The 25868-nt window shown below is 50.4% G+C and overlaps 1 pseudogene; it reads left to right on the forward strand.

Annotated features, from left to right (window-relative positions):
• Positions 1–25868, forward strand: part of LOC144723201 (filamin-C-like) — a 105475-nt pseudogene that overhangs the window by 57747 nt on the left and 21860 nt on the right.

Genomic DNA, 25868 nt, shown 5'->3' on the forward strand with positions numbered 1-25868 from the left:
GCAGGAGCCGCCACTGGTTATGATGATGATGATGGTAATGACAAAGTGGCAACGATAATGAGTGATTTGACAATAATAATGACGATTATGGTGGCAATGATGAATATGAATGTTTAAATGATGCGGTGACGATAGTGGTAATGGGAACAATAATATCGGTTAGTGATGCTGGCAATGATGATGATGATGGTGACGATACTGATAGCAATGACGAGGACATCGGTAATGACGATGTGGACGAAAACAAAGATGATGGCGATGACGATGACATCGGGCGAAGGCGTGGATAACGACGGCGGTGACAATGTGACCGGCGGGCAGGTATCGAGCGCTCGGGTAACGAGGTGACGCGCCCCGCGGACCTGGTGCTGTGCGCAAAACACAGGAAGACAAAGGCGGCCGGGCTTGGTCGCTGACCCACCCACCCCCTCGTGTGCCGTGCCGACCTTCATAGGTATTGCTCGCCGACAGCCCTTGCCCCCTTAAATGGTCTCAAGGTCACACGGGGGGGGGGCATCTTCGTGTTGGTCCAGACTGTTGTATCCTGAGCCTTCTTCCAAACTTGATATTTTTATATATTATCTTTTTACTTGATATATAATGAATGAAAACACCCCAAAAAGCAGCAGGCTGCAAAAACCAGGTGTTGTTAAGTAATGAACTGGAGGAGGGCTAGGATGACAGAATTTGCAACCTTGCTTCAAGGAAGGAGGGGGCCTGATGAACGGGCATATGTCACTCGTGCAGGCGGCAGAGACAGTGGGAGAGTCAGCCAGACATAATTAAGGCAAAAAGCCAACCATCCTGCATGGTTTTAAGGAATTAAATTATTAAATCCAGGGTGAGTGGTCAAATGAAGTGGGTCAGCAACGCTGTGTGCACAGGGGAGGGAGCTGATTAACAACCCTGCGCGTCTGAACGTGAGGGGGCCTTTGACCTGAAATTAAGAATAACACTCCCAGAGCAGAAGGTTGGATGACCACAGTGAGACGAATAAGAGCGTTGTATATCAAGGATGCAGACTCAGCTGAATAACAAGGCTGCGGAGGTCACCAAAAGTTCGCGTTCGCCTAGTTAAGTCGAAAAGCTCAATTATTCTGTATTGCTATTAAAGTAACGTTAAAGTCAGAATTTAACAACAGGGTAGGCTAAAGTTATTGATATTCACACCCACTCCAATTAAACCAGGCCACAAGTTACGCCTACTGAACCATCACCATCATTAAGTCAATATGAAATGTTATTTCCATACTTTAAAATACAACTCGACCCAAAGCATATGACAATCAGAACCTTCCTAAGTCAAAATTGAATCGCACCCAGACAGGAGCGAATAGTCGATATAAGGTTGAAGAGGGAAGGAAATTAAGAGCACGGCGAACTGCAAACGTAAGCAAAAAGCCAGGAACAACACACCAGCCAGCAACAGCAAGTCGGGCTTCGACAGGCCATAAAAGTAGGAATGATAACTCCCGGGGTCAGGGGACATCAGAAAAAGCAAGCAGACAAAAACCAGAACTGACTCCAAGGTTCAACCGCCCTCACCTACAAGGAGTGACGGAAATTAATGAGGCCTTGAGTTAACGGCGTCAGCTGGACAGCAACAACAACGGCGAGCAGAGACAGAGTGAGGCAAAAACCTGCGAGGCTATGAAATGCAACTTCATGTCAGTGAAGCCTGACCAACAAGTTAAGTTAATGACATCACAATACATAATATCGTACATAACATCAATGTTAACGCTATTCACCGTCAACTATATTCCGCTTATATAACCATGCAGACACCAAGGAATACGAATTCCTAGGATCAAGAAACTTACCCCTTAACCTAAGATATCGGAAATAAATTAATAATAATAAGCCTATGCATGAAAGACAAAAGTAAAACTTATGAAAAGCCAGGATAGCGGGATAAATCACCACCAGGTCGAAATAAAATACATAATGAAAGAGCGATGTTAAACCCAGGGTCGGAGAGAAAGGGAGATCCCGGCCGTCTTTGTATCCCCGCAGCGCGGGATGGGAGTGTGTATGTGCTCGGGGAGGCACCTCCACTTGGGTCAAGCACCACGATGGGAAACGACACACCTTAGGCTACATACAGAATCATAACTGGGAAATGGTAAGGGACAAATGTTAATTTAAAACTTTTTAACCATGTCTGTGTGCGTCTGTGAGGGTCGGAGGGAGTGTGCCCCTCCCTCCAGGTCGTGCACCCAGACAGAGAGACGACTTCGAGGCAATTTGTAGCATCTGATTGTTTGCTCATGGATTTTATGGAGGGAGTATGACAACGGAAAATACCATGGGTGATGCACACAAGGACACACGGACGTACGGACACACACATGAACACACCTACACACGGACAAATCCTGACACAGTAAATCAAAAGAAAACCCCGCCTTGTGGGCAGGACCCAAAGGGATTTTTCGGCATAAAAGAAAGGACCCTGAGCATTGGAAACCAGTTCGACCAGGGGAGTCAACTCATCACGAGTTCGACCAGCGGGTCGGCTCCGGAGCGAGCTCGACCGAGCGGGTCGGCTCGACTCATCTTCAGCTCGACCGAGCGGGTCGACTCAAGGGCGAGCTGCGACTAACGGGTCGGCTCGACTCTTCAGCTTCTGGGACTCAGCCGAGTTCAGACGGCTCTCGGGGCTCGACTCAAGCGGCTCCCCGTCTCCTCTGCAGGCGGGCAAGACCCGCTTGACAGCTCAACTCGGCCGCGACAGGCCAACCTCTGCCGAGTCGGTTTCCCTGCTGCCGCGAGAATCGCGGTTTGGCGACGACGCTGCGAGCGAGCTGTGGGCGCCACCTACCGACCGGGTTCCGAACTACGACAGCGTATCAACAGGCATCCAACCAATTCACCACGGTGACAGAGGAGCGACTAATACGTATGACGCGCACCGCCCCCTCACCACACGAACCCCAGGCGTCTGTTTGACATAAAGAACCGACTCCGAACATTGACTATTCAAGACCACTCTTACCACTCAAACACACTCGAACCCATAAGCCGTCCGTGGCTGTGAAGGCATCCCAACGACCGAGTGATGGCCATCCGTCATTTATAAGAGTATTCGTAATTTTTATCTTTAATATTTAGTGGGCTGTACTCTTAATCGCATAAATTCCCAACAGATCCATCAATACGAATTGATTCTTGGCACCTCCTTCCGCCGAGCAACGCTCACGTGGGGAGTGGTGGCCCACCAGATCCTTATCAGGTGATCTGGTCCCCAATTAGTAAAGTCTGTATAAGATAACGATCTTCGGAAAAGGAGCGCCGTCGCAGGTCCTTACTCCGAGCCATTCTGTTGTCAGATAACCTGCCGATGTATCTGTTGAGATTGGTGCCTTTAAGAATAATAACTGTTTTTGATTGTGTTTTTATCGCCGTATAATCTTTCAAGTATAATCATTCATTAACGTTAAGGTTTTCTTAGCATAGTATTTGCATGTTTTAACGACTCTCTCTCACTAACAACCATCGCGTTACGCGGGATCCATGTGCCGTTGTCAAGTGAAATCAGACAATCATTGATGATACTGTATTGATGCCGTGTTGACGTTCCGGGATTGAGAGTTCGCATACTATATCATAGTTAAGGTTGAATTAGTAATAAATTGATTAATACAGAAGTGGTTGTGTGATTCTTTCCTGAAGTCTATGCATAAGATCTGCTTCTGCGTTGAGATCTGAACTTGGTGACCTTAATAAACACACTAACACATACTCAATAAATGTTAAAGCGATAACGGGGTGAACCGGGGACCTAAAGATAAGCGAGAATAAGACGAACCTAGACAACGATGCCGAGTTAATCTAAGTTAATCTTGTATACTTACACCACACCTGCATAACTGCATACGATTAATTGCCTTATTCCGATCGATAACCCACCCTCGTCACCGAGGCGGGGTCTGGTTATCATAACGACTTGCATTATCATAATTACACCCACTCGCATAATTACTACGATTACCTCTCGAATTGGCATAATTAAATGTGCATAATTACATAAATTAATATATTTCCGGATAATTACACATTTGGCCAAATTTCATTTGATTATTATTATTTTCACTGAATATTCATAACCCACATATACAACATAATAATTTCACCCACGCACGCATACAACATATCAATATTTTCACACCCAACATATACAACAAGACCCTGACGCCGGCGACACGCGGTTGGGCCCTCACGGGATCTTAACGCCCGTCGTGAGTGGCGGTTGCAAGACAGCGCGCCTGGCGTTTGCAATGTTATAATCGTAAACAATGCCGCGGTCGGTGCTCTGCGTGTAAATACTCGGGGCGCCAGGCCTGCTTGTCTGTAACCCTGGCGCCCAGGGGGTCTCAGTGTCCGCGGTCGTCAGGGTCCCCAACCCCCGCCTCACTTCGTCGTCTGTTTGTGCGTCCGCTAGGCCAAGGTGACACCCAACAACAACAAGAGGCACACCTTCTCCGTCGTGTACCACTCCAAGGTGGCCGGCCTGCACAAGGTGAGAGTGCCCCCCAAAAGGGGGCCCCGTCGTGGGCGATCCATTGACAGATGGCCCACGAGGGCCCTTCGCGGACGATCCACTTACCGACGGCCCCACTTTCTACAGTAACAAACATAAAAATAACCGGTACTACTTTTTCCTCCAAACTCTTTCTATTTGTCTGTACGCTAACTCGCATATCCTCCTCTGCTAAGACATGAGACCCGTCGGCTATGGCATTGTCATGTTGAAAATGGGGGGGTATCTATAAATGGATCACCCTGTAATATCGCCTTTATAAGGGAACGCTTTGTGTGATACGCGATGTTTCGGGCAAAATGGCCCTATCGTAGCATAGGAATAAGGGCCGTTGTCCAAAATGTCACCTGTTTCATTCTTTTCTTCTTAAGGCCACGCTGTGGTAATTGACAGGGAACGTGTTAAATTTGGTTGGGGTTTGGGATTTTCTCTTCTATAGTACACTACTGTATAAAGGTACTGTATAGTCACTGCAACCAGGTTACAAGCTCACGCCTGGTTGGTGGTTCACTCAGCCCATCATCCTCTGAGTCAATAAAACGAGCACCGGTTTGTGGGGATAAGTCAAATGTAGTTGTCGTCTGGATAGACTCAACCCCCTGCCACAAGGAATGTGGAATTATCCACCAGCGCCTCAGGGCTTGTAAACTGGAGGTGAGCACCAGTTGCCCTGAATGTTCACTCGAGGTCGGACTTCGCTTTGACGTTGACCGTTGCGTGCGGCGTCATTGGCGATGGAGATCTCCAGTGGGATCCAGTGCCACGGGCCCAGGTCACCGGCCACCACCAACCCTGGCGTCTTTCCTGGATTGGCCGACCTCCACGAATCCTGGAAGCTGATGGGTGTGTGTGTGCCAACAGTACACCGTTATCAACAGCGCTACCAACAACCATCACGAACACCGCCACCAAAGCCACCTCAATCAGCACTAATACCATCACCACAGACACCACCAGCACCATCGCGAACAACAACCAAACTCCAATACCACCATCATCATTATACTGCCACCACCATCACGAATCCGGCACGGCGCTTAAAAAACATTTGCTAGCAGTCCTGGCTTCGTGGCTGCACGAGAGATCTTTGTGTGTGCACGTGCGTGCGCGTCTGTGTGTGCATGTGCTAACAGTAATGTAGCGGTTAGCGCGCTGCGCTACGAATCTGGCAACCCGAGTTCGATTCCCGCTCACGGCCAACACCAGTGTCAATTATCTGAACCGGTCCTGGGCCTCCCCTATGTCGACTCAGCCTCAAATAAGCACCTGGTGTGGTGTGTAAACATCACCACTGGGGAGACAAAATTGGCCAGGCCTGGTGTTGGCAACCCACCCATTCGTGTGCCATGCCGGCCTTCAAAGGTGCTTGCTAACAGCACTTGCCCCAACGGGCTGTTAAGGCTATACGGGGGATCTTTATCATTGTTTTTTGTGTTCGTTTGTGTGTGCAGCCTGCAACCCGAGCGCGTGCCGCGCGTGGGGTCGCGGGCTGCAGTCCAAGGGAGTGTGCGTCAAGGAACACGCCGACTTCCACGTGCACAGCAAGGGCGCCGGCACAGAAGAGCTCGATGTCACCATCCGCGGCCCGCGTGAGTGGCCGCGCCCTGCCGACGAGACAAATAAAATTAAGCTGCTTGCGGCCAAGGATGCGCTTGTGCGTGTGTGCGTAAGCAATGCTCGCAACAACTAGCAAAGTGACAGGCAGGTAAAATGCAGCGATTTTGGCACAGCTGGTACACCTGCCAGTCATCTCAGTCAACTCATGGCACCCGGGTCTGTTCCGTGAAATCCTGCCAGCAGCGCGAGCCATCCACAAATCACGTGACGGCCTCCATGTGCACCTAGCCTGGCACAAGCGCTGTGATGAATCCACCGCCACTTGGTGGTGAATGGCGGCTACCGGTTCGGTTTTTATACCTTTCTCTCTTTCTCCATCCATCACCATGACCACTGCATGCCTCCACTCATTGAGACTGCATCCGGAGGAGAGAGTGGGGGTCACGGTGGAGAGTTCACGACCCGATGGGCGTTCCTTCCCCTCGCCTCTCCTGCAGGTGGCACGGACGAGGCGGTGAAGCGCACAGACATCGGCGATGGCGTCTTCGAGTTCAAGTACTGCCCCGCGGCGCCCGGGAAGTACACGATCACCATCACGTGGGGCGGCCACAACATCCCTCGCAGGTGACCATGTGCGCGCTCCCGCGGACTCAAGCACGCGCGGCACAGCGACGATCGCAGTTCCAACTCGATTTACCATTTCAAACAAGCGCTGATTATTCAAATACAGTTTGTTTCTAAAATTAACTGGTAGGCTTTAAAACTTTTTTACAGCCTTCCAGGAAACGATCCTGTTTGTGAACTTAGTGCACAGCAGGTAGGTGCTCCCGATTTCCAGATGAATAAAAAAAGAATCGGGCCTAGACACGTGGACTGTCGGACGGTCACGCGTCACGCCGCGTGCGACATCTCGTTGTGCGGCTCGCACGGTAACGTTATCATCGCTAATCCGACATTTCTGAGAACAAACGCTTGATAATCAACGTTTTTGGGTTTAGATCGCGTTATTTATAAATGTGTCGTAACCCTCCACCACCCGACACGGCCAATCAGTAAAAAAGTGTCACGTTGACAAAAGACAATTAGTTCACCGCTTTAGCCCACCAGTGTGTTGAAGCGTGAAACCACAACAATTTACAATTTGAGTACGACGTTTCGCTGGTAATTGCGATTTGCGATTTAAAGGTTTTTATTAACTTCTCAGCGGGTACAAGGAAAACCAAAGAGAGTACTGAAAACCACTCCTTCCCGGGCGCCCCGGTTGGCCCCTTCGAGTCTCCGTCACATCCGCGGGCTCCACCCACATACAATGCAACAAAAAGCTCGCCGCCATAACGCACACCACCCCGTTCCTCTTATTCACATTCATCACCACCATTCACCCATGCGCTGCTCCATCACATTGCCTTCCCCCGATTGAACACGTACATTCCTCGCCCACACGACTTAGCAGGCCGGCTAAAATGTGCATGGCCATCCTTCACTATCCCTTCCCTATACCCGCCGGTCCCCTCGCTACCCCACCCCGGGTAGGGGCCACTTCCACTTCACACCTGCGGCCTTGTATCCCAGCCTAACCCGGTCTACTTCCATCACCCTTTCTAGCAACCTCCTCGCCCAGTAGCACACCTCCAACGGTGATATAGGGGACCCATCCAACTCTTTTCTGCGAGCTCCCCACAAGGCCTCCTTTGTCGCGCCTATTATGGCCCACGTTCGATCTCTGTCATCTCCCCGCACCTCCCTTAAGACTCCCCACATAATGTCCCGACTTATCACCTGCGACGGGTAAAACCAGGACAACAGCGGACTGCTCAGTCTCCACACCTCCTGTGCGAAGGGACACTTCACCATGACGTGCACCGCGTCCTCATCTGTGTTGCAGCCCGTCGGACATTTGGGCGAACGTGCCATTCGGCGAGAAAACATGAAGCCCCTCGTCTCCAATCTATCCCACACCGCCAACCAGGACAGATCTCTCTGTTCTTTTGTGAGCGCCGTTGATGAAGTGTTCCTTGACACTTGACGGTACATAGTCCTCTTCGCGCCCATCACCCCCTCGCAGGCCTCCCCTTCGTTTACTTTGGCCAATACCTCCTTGGAGTTCCACGGTCCCCCTCTCCGACTCAAATTGTACTCTTTTATGTAGTCACCCACCGCCGCATTCAGCCATCCTTGTGGCCAGGCCAAGGGCGTGCCCGCCGGTAATTGGGTCATCCCAAGCCCCCTCAAGAGCCACATCAGGCGATACCTTAAATAACAAGCGGCCTTCCCCCGGGGCTCTTCGGAAAAGAATAACCTCAAAGTGTTGCACACAAAAATTGAGGACAGCACACGTGCAATATTTGGGGCACCCTTCCCCCCGTTCGATGCGTTTACACATCACCACCCTCTTCACTCTATCCATCCCGCCTCCCCAAATGAATTGAAACAGCGATTCTAGGATTCTTGCCTCCCTCCTACCTGGCGGGTACACATATGCGAGGTAGTTGAGTGTTGGTAAAACCACCACCCTCACTACCAGAATCCTCCCTTCCATCGTGAGCCGTCTCCCGGCCCACTTGCCTAACTGTCCCTTTACCTGCTTTATCCTCCCGTCCCAGTTTCGTTCCGCCGACCTCTCTCGGCAAAAAGACACTTTCAAGACCTTGACTTCCTCCATCTTTTTCCCCAACTCAGGCGGCCAGCCCTCAAATAGTCTCGGGTCCCCGAAGGCCATCAATTCGCTCTTCCTCGCATTCACCTTCAAGCCGGAGGCCAGGCCGAAGCGGTTTGTCTCCTTCATGGCCCCCCACACTGATGCCACGTCCCTACAGAGCACGACTACGTCATCCATATATAGCGCCACCTTCCCTTGTTCCTTATTTCCGGGGATGGTCACTCCCTTAATCTCCTCATTGTTTCTCATTGCCTGTGCAAGGGGTTCCATACACATTACAAATAGAACCGAGGACATCGGGCACCCCTGTCTCACCACTGACTCTACTGGAATTGTCCCCGAGAGCTCCCCATTTATCAGTAGTCTGGTCTTGAGCCCTTGGTAAAGACGCCTCACCCAATCGACCAAGGGTCCCCTCACTTCTATTTTTTCCAACACTGCGAACATATACTCGTGCGAGAGGCGGTCGAAAGCCTTCTCAAGATCCAGGCTAAGAAGCCCTAGGGGGCATCCCCTCTCTCCTTCTACCTCTATTGCCTCCCTTAATAAAATCAGGGAGTCCGAAATCCTTCTTCCTGGCACCGCACACGTCTGGTCGGGTTCGACTACTCCCTCCACCACCTTCCCCAGGCGCGTCGCAGCTATTTTTGCCATAATCTTGTAGTCCGAGTTCAGGAGCGTAACTGGACGCCAGTTTCCCAACTCTCTCCGGTCCCCCTTCTTATACATCAGTGTGATGAGCCCCTCACACATTTCTTCTGGCACCAGTCCGCCCTCCAGCATTTCCCTATACATCTGCAGCATGTCCCCTTTCATTAAATCCCAGAATGTAATATAGAATTCTGCTGGAATTCCATCCAGTCCTGGCGTCCTATTCTTATTCTGCCTCCTCACTGCCTCCTCCACTTCCTCCATCTGGATCCTCCCTCCCAGTACCTCTGGGTTCTTAACCTCATGTCTTAGCTCCCCTAGTAGTGCCTCCCTTATTCCCTTATCCGTTCCCTTCCTCCCATACAACTCCCCATAGTACTCCTCCGCTATCTCTATCATACCCTCTGTCGTTGCCTGCCTGCCTCTGACCGGACTCACCAATTCCCTAAGTGTGTTGTCTCCTGCCTTGCATTTCTTAAAGAAGAAACTCGTACATTTCTCTCCCTGTTCCGTTGCCCTGACCCTTGCCCTGTATGCCATTTGTTTGACTCTTTTCTCCAATACCGAGGATAACATTCCCTTCAATCTCCGTATATCCTCACCCACCGGGAATCCCAGCTCAAGTAACCTGTGCTTCTTCTTGATTCTAGCGTTCCACAGCTGCAGTTCCCTGTTTACACTCCTCCTTCTACTATGTGTCTGGAAGAGGGCCTTTATACGGCCCTTCACCATGCTCCACCACTCCACCCTCGTGGCAAAGCATTCCTGCAGGGTCGTCCAGTCTTCGTACTTCCTTACAAAGTCTTCCACGACCCTTCTGTCTTCCAACAGGCTTACATTCATTTTCCAGGTTCCCTTCCCCATCTTCAGGCCACCTGGAATATCGAGCTTTGCCTTCACCAAATTGTGATCTGACAATGGGAAGGGTTCCAGGTCTGCTCCATCCACCTTCACATTGGCAGACACAAAGATGAAATCTATTCGTGATTGCGTTCTACCGCCCTTATCCGACCACGTGTATCCCGGTCTCACCGAGTGTACCTTTCTGAAGGTGTCAGTCATTTTAAAATCCTCTATCAGCTCCTTCAACTTCCTAGAGGAAGGGTCGAGCCTCCTCCTCCCAGCCACCGATAATAGGTCTGCCAGGCACAACGGGCAGTTAAAATCACCCCCCATTATGACTTGCCGTCTCGTCACGAGTAGGGTCGCTACATTATTCCATAGGTCCACTCTTTCTGTGCACGTCGTGGGGGCGTACACATTTATTAGTCTCAGGTCTGCCTCTCCATAAGACACGTCCACATAATGGAGGCGGCCCGGGATCACCTCTTGGGACCCGACTATCTGTATACCCCTCCTGCCTAGGAGGGTAACCACCCCCGTGCATCGATTTTCATTACTCCCGGACCAAAAGTAGTAGCCATCCCAGCTCTCCAACAGCTCCTCCCGGCCCAGGGTGTATGGTAGGTGGCATTCCTGGAGGAAGACCACCTCCCACTTGGTAGCCTGTAGCAGTTGTATTATTGCTCCTCTTCTCCCCTTTCCCTTCAAGCTCCTCACATTTACGGACGCCACGGAAAGTTCCATGTTGGGATGTGTCTCAGTCCGAAGCGGCCTTCTCCGCTCGCCCTCCGTAACCGTCTTCATTCGCCAGTTCCTGCAATTTCATTTTGCCCCTTGTTCTCAAGGGTTTTCCCCTGCGCCGGCTCTCCACCCTTTCCTCCATCCCCTCCCTCGAGGCCTGTGTCCGGCGAGGAGTCCGAGGATTCCGTGCTGCCTGAAGGGGCGCCTCTTTTTGGGGCTCTCCGTATCCTCCTTTTCCTTCCGATTGGTCCCTCCCATGTCTCGCTACCGCCTTCCTCCTGCTGTCGTTCCCCTTTTCCTTCATCCTCCTCCACCGCCTCCGCCCAGTCTTCCACGGTCGTCTCGGAGATGCTGCCCATGCCGTCACTCCCCTCCCCCGCCAGCCCCTCTTCCTGCTCGCTCGATGTCGATTCTGCTCTTTTTGCATGCCTCTCCCCTTCTCCCTCTCCGTCCGTTGCTGGTGGCTGCTGCTCAGCCACCTCCCCACGTCCTTCCCTCACCAGTTCCTTATCCGAGTCCAGTTTGGTCCCACCCCCTTCCTCATCCCTCGCTCCTCCTACCCTATACGCCCTAACCTTGTTGGCGTACGACTCCGGACAATTTTTGTACAGATGTTCTCGGCTACCACAGAGGTTACATTGTGCCGGAACACTGCATTCTTCTACCTCGTGGTCCAGTGCCTTGCATCTATAGCAGACTTTTGTCTTGCACACTGCGGCCAGGTGACCGCTGCCCCCACACCTCCTACACAGTTTATGTTGTCCGGCATACACAACATATCCCCAGTTGCCTCCTATGTTCAGGGCACTCGGGATGTGTCTCAAGGTCCCTCCCTCTGTTTTCAGCCGCACCCTCCATTGTCTTGCCCCTGTCCATATCCCCACTGAGTCCCTCACCTTTTTACAGCCCGACAGTACCGAGCAGTGCTGTCTTAGCCAGACCTCCACGTCGTGGTCATGTAGGGCTTCATTGTATAGGAAAATAGTCACCACCTTCGTGTCCAGCTCTGATAACAGTTGTAGCTTCATTGATATCAATGGCTTCTCCTCCGCCTTTTCCTCGAAGCGGGCCATAAATCTTTGTAGCAGGGGGCTTGAGTTGAAGCTTACATCAAACGCCCTCCCTCCCGGCAGAGTTATCAAACAGTACAAGTCTGTCGGCTCTATTTGTAGCAAGTCCATCATTATTGACCATACAAAGGTTGCTCGGTCGATGGTCACTTCTTCTGCTACCTCTTCCTTCATCATTACTCTGACGCAATTATGTCGTTTGACATGAGGTGGTGTCAGACTCACCCCTGCCCCACCTCGCCATTTCCCGTCTCGTTCCTGGGGCCTCCCAGCTCCCACCGGTCCAGCGTCCACTGTCGCGTTCTCCCTCCGGGCCTCCCCCTGCCCCAGGGTTGCTGGCGTCTCCCTGGCTTCGTTCCCCACCCTCCGCTCGGGGGCACCCGCCTCTGCTTCTGGACGCCATACCTTTTTCTCCTCGGCCTCCCTCACCCACTCCATCAGCTCCCACCCTCCCATCCAGTTCCTCCATCCTCTCCTTCTGCCGTGCCTCCGCCGCGTTCCCCTCCATCCGTCTCCGTGCCTCCTCCACGCATCCCCCTGCTGCCAGCAGGTCGGTCTGGTTGCCCCAGTCCCTTCCGGCGGCACAGGTGGTGTCGGTGGCCCTCTGCTTTCGCCACGTCTTCTTCTTGTCCCCTGCAGTCACCGTCTGGCCGACTCTGTCGTCCCTGGCTCCCTCAGCAGTGCAGGTGGCATTCATTTCTCTTGGCGCTTTCCCTGCTTCCTTTTCATCTGCTGCGAGCATAAGCTGGGCGGCTCGGTCATCCCGGTCTCCTTCAGCAACTCGGGTGGCCCTCGTGGTCCTTGACTCTCGCCGTTTCCCCTCTTCGTCTGTTGCGATTTCCGTCTCCATTCTCCAGAAGTCCCCGCTTCTTGGCAGCGTGGTCATCCCTGGCCACACGGTCAGGGCCCTTGCAGGCCTCGGGGCTGGTGGCTAGGTCTCACTTGAGATCCGGACGGGCTGGAAGGATCACCTCGATGCTCCTGGTGTCTCCCCTGGCAAGCCAGGGCAGTTTCCCCCTCATCGGGCAATTCGCCAGAATGGTGAGGTTCTGCTGTGTCTCCCGTTCTTATATAGAGCAGCAGCAGGGTGACGTCATCATTAACTCATTAACTCATCAGGTGCAAAGATTTGAGGGGGGGGGGGGGTTATTGTAATTATATACTAGATTAGTAATCAGGCTATTGTTACGATGCGAGTTGTAGATTAGTAATCATTTGGAATGTGTTTTTTATTGTGATTATGCAACATTAGTAATCAGTTAGTGTTTGTTTCCCTTATAAGGAATTGTAATATATCTTATTTAATAATACGCTTCCAGGCCGCACTAAGCCTGTAGCTGTCTGAGCGATTAAAGTTATTTCTGTTTCTCTCAATTTCAATGGATTCTCTAATTAGTCTTTGCCAGTAGTAACTAGTTTTAAACTCGCTGACCATTGTTTAAATAACACTTACTTCTTATGGAGAGGCGAATTCTTTAAACAAAGGGAGGGAGCAGCAATGGGCTCTCCTTTATCTCCTGCTATAGCAAATTTGTACATGGAAAACTTTGAAACCAGAGCACTTGCCTCGAGCACATTAAAACCATCCTTTTGGTTTAGATATGTGGATGACACTTTGGTTGTCTGGCCACATGGTAAAGATACACTGAACGATTTTCTAAATCATCTCAATGCACAAAACCCGGCCATTCAGTTCACCATGGAAATGGAGGTGAATAACACACTCCCGTTCCTGAATATTTTACTTGGGCATGGCCTAAATGGTAAAATAACACACAGCGTTTACAGAAAGCAAACGCACACTGATGCCTATCTGAATGCAGATTCGCATCATCACCCAGCTCAGAAATCCTCTCCCTCCCTTTGTTTAAAGAATTCGCCTCTCCATAAGAAGTAAGTGTTATTTAAACAATGGTCAGCGAGTTTAAAACGAGTTACTACTGGCAAAGACTAATTAGAGAATCCATTGAAATTGAGAGAAACAGAAATAACTTTAATCGCTCAGACAGCTACAGGCTTAGTGCGGCCTGGAAGCGTATTATTAAATAAGATATATTACAATTCCTTATAAGGGAAACAAACACTAACTGATTACTAATGTTGCATAATCACAATTAAAAACACATTCCAAATGATTACTAATCTACAACTCGCATCGTAACAATAGCCTGATTACTAATCTAGTATATAATTACAATAACCCCCCCCTCAAATCTTTGCACCTGATGAGTTAATGAGTTAATGATGACGTCACCCTGCTGCTGCTCTATATAAGAACGGGAGACACAGCAGAGCCTCACCATTCTGGCGAATTGCCCGATGATGCTGGATGAAATTACCAGCGAAACGTCGTACTCAAATTGTAAATTGTTGTGGTTTCACGCTTCAACACACCGGTGGGCTAAAGCCGTGAACTTATTGTCTTTTGTCAACATGACACTTTTTTACTGATTGGCCGTGTCGGGTGGTGGAGGGTTACGACACATTTATAAATAACGCGATCTAAACCCAAAAACGTTGATTATGAATAATATTGGTCGCAAAAGCCTACGTGTTAAACTAACAAACGCTTGAGTTTGACAGTGTTACGGAATCCATGACTTTTTTCTACCTTGAAGACTGCTTTGTCCTAACTCTGCTGTGAAAGGGAGACTCAGCCTCGTTGTAATGAAGGCACAGGAATAAATGAGTGATGTACGTTTTGCTGCACCAGCCCCTTCGAGGTGATCGTGGAGGTGGAGGCCGGCACCCAGAAGGTGCGGGCCTGGAGGCCCGGCCTTGAGACCGGCGTTGTTGGGATATCGGCAAACTTCGTGGTGGAGGTCATGGGGACAGAGGTCGGCACGCTTGGTGAGACGTGTAGATGCACGGCCACACACATGCACAGCTGCATGCACACACAAAAGACGCGGTCACGCACACACGCTCGTACGCACGTATATATAATGGCGTTAGTCATGACACCCATGTAGGCGGCATTGATGTTGTTGATGCTGATGGTGCCACCGACATTCGTGTCAGACGGTGACACTGACTGTGACACTAACGTCGATGACGATGATAATGTTGACGTCTCCCCATTTCCGGTCCTCTCCTCACTCCCCTCCCACCCCCCAACTTCCCCAACCTCGTCGCACCAGACTTCTCAATCGAGGGGCCGTCGCTGGCGAAGATCGAGTGCGAGGACAAGGGCGATGGCTCGTGCGACCTCTGCTACTGGCCCACGGAGCCGGGCGAGTACGCGGTGTACGTCGTGTGCGACAATGAGGACATCAAGGGCAGCCCCTTCATTGCCCACATCCTCACGGCACCGCTTGACCACTTCTCCGAGCGCGTCAAGGCCCACGGCCCGAGCCTGGCGCACATGGGCTGCGTGGTGGACGCGCCGGCAGAGTTCACCATGGACGCTCGCGCCGCTGGGTGAGGGGCGCTCAAGATCTATGTCCAGGTGACGCGTGGGCGCACGGGTTGCAGACGGCACTGCAGGTTGCTAAATTAAACATTGGCATAATGTGTCAGGATTCTAATAAAGCAGCACACCAACGAGCCGTCACACAAATTAGTCTGTGCACAAGCAAGTCGGCACGCTAACCAGACACCATGCGGCCGTGCCAGCATGCTCACGAGTTGTTCCTCTTAACGAAGCAGCGCTCCATCGAGCCAACATGCAAATGAGCCACCTCGCTCACGAATTGGAATGCTGATGCGCTGGCATGCTCAGGGTTTGGCACCCTAACGAGTCGGCATGCTAACGATCTAACTCACTAACAAGCATGTACGCTAATGAACCAGCACTCTTAATGAGCAGCATGCTAATTAGCTGCCTCACTTGCAGGGTAACACCTGTCAGTGGACATACCAATAGCTTTGGAAACTCAGTGTGTGTGTGTGCATTTGGTTAGTGTGCTGCGCTACGAACCTAGTGGCCTGAGTTTGATTCCCGCTCACAACCAATAACAGTGGCGAATATTTGAACCAGTTCTGGGCCTCCCCTATGTCGAATCAGCTTTAAATTGGTATGTGGTGAGGTGCGTAAACATCAGCACTGGGGAGACAAAGGCGGACGGGATTGGAACTAGCCACATAATCCCCTCGTGTGCTTTTTTGTATACGGGATCTTTTTATTTGTTAAGTATGTTCAGTTTATTTTGGATGATAATGATAAAGGAAGCAATGTTGATGTTGCTGATGACGATATTAATGACATGAGAGAGTGCTGGTTTGACAATTGATGATTATGTTGGTAGTGGTGTTGATGCTGCTGAGAACGATAGTGGCGGTGGTCCTGATAGTGGTGGTGCAGTGAATAGCCTGGTCGCTCGTGACGGTCGGTGTGTGGCGTTGATGAAGATGATGATTATGGTAGTGGTGATGTTGATGATGCTGTCTCTGATGCAGCAGCTGCTGATAATTGTCGTGTTGATCATTAGTGACGTTGGAGTGAATGTCCGATGGTGATGGTCGCTGTGTGGTAGTACGCCGAGGGGAAACTGATCAACGTGGAGGTCCGCGACAACCATGATGGAACGTTCCACTGCTGCTACACTCCGCGCAAGACCATCAAGCACACCATCATCATTGTGTGGGGCAGCGTCAACATCCCGCTCAGCCACTTCAGGGTGAGCGCCCAACACTTGCAGCAGCAATAACAGCAGCAACACTTTTAAATCTTGATTGAAAACTCATTGTGATTAGTTTGTTATTAATCCCCTGCACCTACGATTAGCACGGTTGGCTATATATGATGGGAAAGAATTTCAACATACAACAACCGCACTACAGGTGGGATACCCCGCTGGGTGGTGACGCGGCTCAACGGTAGCAGCGCCCTCACTGCTCGTTAAACAGGGGGTCGCGGTTCGAATCCAGCGGCTGCCCTGGTTATTACCGCAATGTACAGTGAGGGAAAAAAGTATTTGATCCCCTGCTGATTTTGTACGTTTGCCCACGGACAAAGAAATGATCAGTCTATAATTTTAATGGTAGGTTTATTTGAACAGTGAGAGACAGAATAACAACAACTATATCCAGAAAAACGCATGTCAAAAATGTCATAAATTGATTCGCATTTTAATGAGGGAAATAAGTATTTTACCCCCTCTCAATCAGAAAAATGTCTGGCTCCCAGGTGTCTTTTATACAGGTAACGAGCTGAGATTAGGAGCACACTCTTAAAGGGAGTGCTCCTAATCTCAGCTTATTACCTGTATAAAAGACACCTGTTCACAGAAGCAATCAATCAGATTTCAAACTCTCCACCATGGCAACGACCAAAGAGCTCTCCAAGGATGTTGGGGACAAGATTTTAGACCTACACAAGGCTGGAATGGGCTACAAGACCATCGCCAAGCAGCTTGGTGAGAAGGTGACAACAGTTGGTGCGATTATTCGCAAATGGAAGAAACACAAAAGAACTGTCAATCTCCCTCGGCCTGAGGCTCCATGCAAGATCTCACCTCGTGGAGTTGCAATGATCATAAGAACGGTGAGGAATCAGCCCAGAACTACACAGGAGGATCTTGTCAATGATCTCAAGGCAGCTGGGACCATAGTCACCAAGAAAACAGTTGGTAACACACTATGCCATGAAGGACTGAAATCCTGCAGCGCCCGCAAGGTCCCCCTGCTTAAGAAAGCACATGTACATGCCCGTCTGAAGTTTGCCAATGAACATCTGAATGATTCAGAGGACAACTGGGTGAAAGTGTTGTGGTCAGATGAGACCAAAATGAAGCTCTTTGGCATCAACTCATCTCGCCGTGTTTGGAGGAGGAGGAATGCTGCCTATGACCCCAAGAACACCATCCCCACCGTCAAACATGGAGGTGGAAACATTATGCTTTGGGGGTGTTTTTCTGCTAAGGGGACAGGACAACTTCACCGCATCAAAGGGACGATGGACGGGGCCATGCACCGTCAAATCTTGGGTGAGAACCTCCTTCCCTCAGCCAGGGCATTGAAAATGGGTCGTGGATGGGTATTCCAGCATGACAATGACCCAAAACACACGGCCAAGGCAACAAAGGAGTGGCTCAAGAAGAAGCACATCAATGTCCTGGAGTGGCCTAGCCAGTCTCCAGACCTTACTCCCGTAGAAAATCTGTGGAGGGAGCTGAAGGTTCGAGTTGCCAAACGTCAGCCTTGAAACCTTAATGACTTGGAGAAGATCTGCAAAGAGGAGTGGGACAAAATCCCTCCTGAGATGTGTGCAAACCTGGTGGCCAACTACAAGAAACGTCTGACCTCTGTGATTGCCAACAAGGGTTTTGCCACCAAGTACTAAGTCATGTTTTGCAGAGGGGTCAAATACTTATTTCCCTCATTAAAATGCAAATCAATTTATAACATTTTTGACATGTGTTCTTCTGGATTTGTTTGTTGTTATTCTGTCTCTCACTGTTCAAATAAACCTTCCATTAAAATTATAGCCTGATCATTTCTTTGTCAGTGGGCAAACGTACAAAATCAGCAGGAGATCAAATACTTTTTTCCCTCACTGTACCTATTTGGGATTATACAGCAGTAATCATCGCCTCATACTGGCAGCAGACCAATGCCCCAGGCCACAATTGCAATTGAAACTCATCCTGGCCTCAAGAGTGAAAGTTCATAACTGGGTTACACAAATAATCTTGGAAGTATAATTGATGTAATCGATTATGCCCCCGATTATCGATTCAATTGCTCGACTAATCGGGTAACACAGGGAAAAGAGTCTCACCTCTGCTCCAACGTGTCGCTGGATGGGAGGTGATAGGCGAAGCTTGGCGATGTCCTAAGCATCTTCAGACGTGTCACGCTGGCTCAGCGGTAGTTGGATCACTTTCTGAAAGTTTCGAATTCAAATCCTGATTGGGGGTTGACTCAGCCCATCATCGCTCAAGGGCCAATAAAATTAGTACGACTTTGTGGGGAAGTCAACAATGGTTGTCTTATGGATAGACTTGTCACCGCCACAGCGATGTTTAATTTCCATCATTGGCTGTGCAGGGTTGTAAACGGGGGATCAGAAATCACGTGGACTTTTTAGCGTTCATTTTGATTTTCTGACTCGAAGAGATGCCTCACCTGGCATCTGCGCCGTGCGATTCCTCTTGGCCAGGTGAATGTTGGAGAAGGGAGTCACCCGGAGAATGTGAAGGTGTACGGCCCGGGTGTGGAGAAAACCAGCCTCAAGGCCAATGAGCCGACCTACTTCACCGTCGACTGCAGCCAAGCCGGCCAAGGTGAGGCCTCAGCGACAACGGTAACACCATCGTCGTTATAGTAGACACACAGAGAAATAAACGCACACTGAGATGGAGACAGTCATTACAGAGAGACAAAGACAGGCACACACACTGAGATACAGAGACACACACTGAGATGGAGATTGAGATACATACCATCACCCGAACTCCGGTCATTCTCGCAATGACTTTAAGCTGGCCATAGAAGACAGATGGTCACTGCATCGCGCACTTTCAGATGCGCGTCTGTGGCCATCTGAAGCGCTCTTTTTTCTGATATTAGGAAGCCAGTGGAGCTATGCTACTTTTAAATCATCTAGATTGAAAACTAATTTCTTGAACTTCTTTTTGTGTTTACTTTGTTCTCCTTCCCCCACACCTCCGATTAGCACAGGTGGCTACGTACAATGCAACAAAAGTTCAACATACATACAGAGATGAAGCCGCACACACACACTCATCTGCTCAGGTAGCTCCGTGGTAGAGCGAGCGGCTCTCAGTCGGAAGGCCCGGAGTTCAATTCTCAGTTGGTGGTTGACTTGGTCCATCATCTTTCCGGGGTCAATAAAACTAAAAACGAGGAATTTCCACGGCTGGCTCTGCAGGGCTGTAAACCAATACCTCTATTCCCATTTGAGCAGCAAGAGATTACTTTGTGAAACAGCTGCCACTTTGCAGGGGGAAGTCAAGAGAAAGATAAACTGGTCAACGCCAATAGCAATGTGGCGGCTATGCTGACGGAAGGGTCCCCCTCCTCGCCCCTCCCCCCCCTACGCAGGCGACGTGAGCATCGGCGTTAAGTGCGCCCTGGGGGTCGTGGGCCCCACGGAGGCCCACATCGACTTCAACATCATCAAAAATGACAACGACACCTTCACCGTCAAGTACCCACCACCGGGTGCCGGCCGCTACACCATCATGGTGCTGTACGTTGAGCAAGTGGTTAGCGCGCTCGCATGCACGCACCGTGCGCATATAGACACAAGTGCACAAACGGTCGTCACAAATGCAAGCACACGTGCACACAGACGAAGATCTCCCCGGTGCAAGAGGGAGTGGGTCGACTTAGGGGAGGCCCTGGACCAGTTCAGATAATAGTCACTGGTGTTAGTGGCCGTGAGCGGGAATCGAATTCGGGTCACTGGTTTCATAGCGCAGCATGCTAACCGCAATCCCCCGCCTCAACAAACTCCTCACATGCATGCGTGGTTCCTTGCCTCGGTGAATTGATGAGATACCAAGAATGACACCCCAGTGATGGGACGTCGGTGAAGGAGCCTGTGTAGAGGTGTTACGGGAGTGGTGAACAAACACACCAGGGGTGGTTATGCCCGCACGCGGAAGGATGCTTACATCCACGTCCGCACCGTTTAGCCTGGGGGGCTAAAACGGCGCTGTGATCCCCCACGGCCCCACCCCTCGGTGGGGGAGTTGCTATATAAGGCGGTGAGCCAGTGGGCTCGGGGTTCAGTGTTTAGCTTAAACCAGCGAAGAAGGAAGACCGGCTAGATAGGCCCTGGGACTCCCCTGGATCGCCGTCCTTCTAAGGACCGACCAGGGCAAGCCAGTGGCGTGGCCCCGAGAGCCCAAAACGGATTGGCGGGAACGACAATTGGCGATCTACAGCTGCGGAGGCCTCGTTCCAGCAGCGATTGCTGGTCCTCAAAGAGTTTGTGGGGGAAGACGGCGACTGGGGAGCCTTCCAAAGACGTTTCCTCGCCCGCCAAGAAATGTCGCGATGGACGGACGACGAAGCACTACGCGCGCTACCGGCGATGCTTGACAGTGACGCCCTCGCTACCCTCACCTCGGCGCCAAGATCGGCGCACGCCACGCTGCAGATGGCGCTTCGACTCCTGTCTGCAGTCTACGGACCACCTTCTGACTGCAGACAGCTGTTTTACGATCATCAGCGGGGCGCCAAGGAATCGCCCCTGGCATACCGCACAGCTCTCCTGGCCCTGGCGAAGACGGCTTTCCCGCGGATGGACGAGGAAGGGGTGGATGCTATGGTGGCTGAGAAGATATCGCTGTTGGCGGACGATTTGGACATCGTCGTCTTGGCGCAAGACGACAAGGAGATGTGTTCCCTGCGGGCCGCACGGCACATCCACGCAAACTTGCTGTCCCAACGTGCAAAGGCCAGCAAGGCGGCGGCCAGGCATATTGTGGCTGCAGCCACCCTCCCATCGGAAGAGGTCTGCGCTGTGGGTCGCCCGACAGAATGGAGATCCGGGGGCCAGCCAGCTCGGGATGGGCCGAGCCACCAGGATCAACCCAAGCCGTCTGGGGCGCTCACGCGGTGCTACAACTGTGGCCTCCGGGGCCATGTGGCTTCGGGATGCCGGGCTCCTCGACAACGCGGTGCGACGCCTCGGCCGGACGACGCGCCTCTACCCAAGGCTCACCAACAAACTCCGGCAAATCGTGGCACCCCACATGTTTGGCCTACGCACACACCTGTGACACACTCACGCACTGCAATGAACGGGGGTCAGAAATCGCCTGTTGCGTCGAAAGGTGCCACGATGGGGAGGGCGTTCCAACCGGGCAAGTGGTCTGAGTTGGCCCATCGCGTTGTTGCCGCGTCGGCGGGGTCGTCGGTCGTTGTGGGGCATATTGATGGGGTTGAGGTGCGGGTCTTAGTTGATACGGGAGCATCGGCGACCATTGTGTCCGATTTTAATTTATAACATTCTTCCCGTTCAAAGCCGTCCTTTGCTCCCCGTTGATGTTCCGTGCTATGCTGCCAACGGGGGCTCGCTGGGGCATTATCGGACAGATCCGCGTGCAAATTTGTATTGGGGACATCAAATTATCCGGGCCGGTATTGGTCTCCTCCTTGCTGGCAGTTCCGTGCCTGTTGGGGACGGACTTCTTGGCCAAAATGCCAATTCGAATCTTGATCGACCAAGGCTGCATCGAACTCCCATCGGATCTAACGTATGATGTTCTTGTCCTCCCCCGCTACTGTCCATACGGCATTTGCGACGGTACAAGCGCTTGTTGCGAGGACGGTACGCGTACCACCGGGAGCTCAGATGCTCGTGCCTCTTAGGTTGCGTCGACCATTCGCTAAGGGGATTGGAGATCGGGGTGTTCTGTTGGGACCGTCTAGGGCTGGGGTCAACGGACCTGATTTGATAGCGGCCCAGACCATTGTGAAATGGGACGGGGACCTGTTGTATATGCCGGATTATGAAATTTTGATAAAAATAATAAAAATTAATAAAAATTGGGAAAATGTGTAAATTGCGGAAATTTTACTAATATATATAATTATGCATACATTATGATAATCACTGAGATAATCGTATTAATTTATGCGAATGCTTGCGATTATGTTAATGTGTGTAGTTATGATAACTAGGCTTAGTTTCGTTATCCAGAGTTGTATCAATCGGGATAAACGATTATCTTTGATTAAACATTTATTGATTATCTTAGTGTGTTTATGTTATGTTAGGTCTTCAAATTCATATCTCAACGCAGGTTACAGTTCTTATGAATGACAGTTTTGCATGGACTGGGAAAGAAGCACTTGAACACTTGGTGTTAAGCAATTTTAATTATAAACAAACATATGACACTCTAATATGCAAAAGCAAAAGTATACGTCAATAGATTAATCGGCAAGATTATGCAATTAACGAAAATAAATTACTAAAACATTTCTTATTCATTTAACTCGACGGCAGCAACTGTTTTGCACGATCAGTTGATATTGAACGTACCAACTTGAAATTGCAACCCTTTTCGAAACACAAAGATAACTTTTTGAAAGTCTTATTCGTGTGCGTGTTGTGTGTGCGTTGTCCCTTGTAAAATTAATTTTAAAAAAATTTTTGAGTCGGGAGTTGTGTCGTTAGCTTGCGGGGTGTGGGGGAGGGGTTATACCACCCGCAGCAGCTTGCCTCTCGCTTGGGCGTGGCCTCAGCGAGCCCGTCCTGCTTTCTCTCTCCACTGCTAGATTGAGCGGCGTTGGCACGATGTTCCTTGAAGAAACTTGCTTGCTTGGCGCTTGATGGTTCCGGGGGCTTGGTGCTGCTCGTGCACTCTCTATCCGCTGCTAGATTGAGTGGCGTCGGCACGACGCTCGCCATCGTGGTGCGCGATGATTCCGTTGTTGGATAGTGCGCAGCTCCTCCACCGCTGGATGACGAGTTGGCACGACGCTCGGTGACGCCCGGGTGTGCTGCTCGTGCGCTCTTTCTCTCTACTGCTAGATGAGTGGCGTCGGCACGACGCTCCTTGAGGAAACTTGGTTGCTTGGCGCTTGATGGCGCCCGGGCTTGGTGCTGCTCGTGCACTCTCTCTCCGCTGCTAAATTGAGCGGCGTTGGCACGATGTTCGCCGTCATGGTGCGCGATGATTCCGTCGTCGGATAGCGCGCAGCTCCTCCACCGCTGGATGACGAGTCGGCACGACGCTCGGTGATGCCCGGGTTGTGCAGCTCGTGCGCTCTCTCTCTACTGCTAGATGAGTGGCGTCGTGGTGCGCGATGATTCCGTTGTCGGATAGCGCGCAGCTCCACCACCGCTGGACATCTTCTCTGTTCTCAGCAGGTGTTGGTCGATATGTGTGTGTATTAAACACACGGCGCATTCGATGGCGCTCTCCTCTTCCTCACGAGCGGCCTGCCAGACTCTTTCCACTGCTCCGTTCTCTCTCCTTGCTTTCAACTTTGGCGTGCAGCTGACAGCTTCATAGGGCACTCGCTGATGCCTCTGCCGCCCTTCCTTCAGGTTTTCGCTGGTTCAGGTTCTCTCACGAGAATGATAGCTGGAATTTCGCAAACTTCACTCGCACTTAACCACACCTCGCCACTTCGTTCTGCGAGAAGCGACACCGGCCATCGGTATCAGACTTCTGCGACTCCAACGACCCCTCCTCGTTCTATCTCTCCTCGAGGCACGATGCGCCCCAGCTCCCCTTGCGAGCCCCGTCGCAACGCCGTGTCGCAAGCCGAGTTGCAAGAATGAGCGCGACTTGAACCAGACTGTACACAGACTTCTGCGCATTTGTGCTTAAACTCAAAAACGTGACTCCCCACTGTGCATCTCTTGCGAGAGGAAAACAAACAACAACAAAAACAGACACCCTCCCGACCCCTCCTCGCGACCCTTTCTAACCTCCTAAGTATTTATGGTGCCATCTGTTTGTGCCGGACCGTTGGAGACAAAGGTGTCTGAGGATATTTTGTTGTCTATCTGTATTCCGGGATTGCACTGTTTTACTCGAGTTATATTTTAATGTCCTGAGGTTAAGTGTAACTAAGTTTCCACTTAAGCTTTCTTGACTGCTGGAATTCGTATTCTTTAGTTTTTAGTAAGGTCATGTAGATAGAAACATACAATACAAAATAATATATATGCGGTGAATACGAGTAAAATAAGGGAATTACTAATAAAAAGCCCCTATTGTAGGCTGCAGTCTTATACCGTTGGTTGATTCTTTTTGTTAAGCTTCTACTTTTAGTTAAGGAAAACGTTAAAGAAAACGCGAGTTGCAACAGTTTTTCTCTGCTCTGCACGTTATCCGTGCATCTCCAGACGTCTTGGGAAGGTTAGGCCACCGACCTTTTGTCCATCTGGATGTCTCTGACCTCTCTGTGCTCCGAAGTCTTGCCGTTTAATGGCCCTCCCCGTTTCACAGATTCCTGGTGTGCTTGTGAGGAGTAGGGGCTGCTTTCATTATTTAATTTAAAAAAATATAGAGATATAAAAAAAAAAAATTTTGGCCTAATTATTCTTAATATACATTTTTGAGAAAAGGGGCATAGATACAACAATCCGCCCTTTTAAAAATTATCAGTGGTTGATTTAAACAAAATAAATGCCCCTTTTTTTCCGTTATGAACCCATCAGCCGTCCTCGTGTTTCGGCGGTTATTCCTTACAACGCACGCGTACGTATCACAAACTTAGCATGGTTACATTTGAAATAAGGAAAACATTTTTTTAACATCAAGGCAACAAGTTACATCGGTTCTTATCCATCATAACTACTGAAATTTTTTTATTTTGTAAAAAAAATTTTATTTAAAAAAAAATATTTAAAAACATTTTTAGTTCCTGGGAAACGCTAGGTAGTGGTTTCGAACGCAATTATGCGTTATTTTCCTCATGTTACCTCCTTGCCATATTTATTCTAAGCTCCGAGTGTCTGGTTTACCACTTATCGCTTTGATCATTCGATCACGGTTTTTAGGTTCGTTTTTGTAATTTCCTCTATCACTCTCTCACGTCGTGGGAGTGTGTGGTGTAAAATTGTGCTGCACATAATCAGAACTCGCGCACACAACCAACTTCTGCACTCCGTTATCAGTGGCACTTGCTCCCTTTGCGACAACATGCACATTTGCCGAGTCAGTGTGTCGATTCAATTCTGTGCCCCGTGGTGTCTCCCTCTCCGTGTCCGTGAGGGTGCTGGATTTCGACACAACTCTCGATACGTTCTGGAAATTCGCCTCCTCAATTTCAGCATTCAGATCCACGTTAATTTTTGTTTCATTGGGATATTTTTCATTCAAATGCTGACGCCTGCACTCCTCAGGGCGTGTCTCTGTGCTCCATC

This window comes from Lampetra planeri, chromosome 17, assembly GCF_965212315.1.
Source record: "Lampetra planeri chromosome 17, kcLamPlan1.2.h2, whole genome shotgun sequence".
Classification (NCBI taxonomy): Eukaryota; Metazoa; Chordata; class Hyperoartia; order Petromyzontiformes; family Petromyzontidae; genus Lampetra; species Lampetra planeri.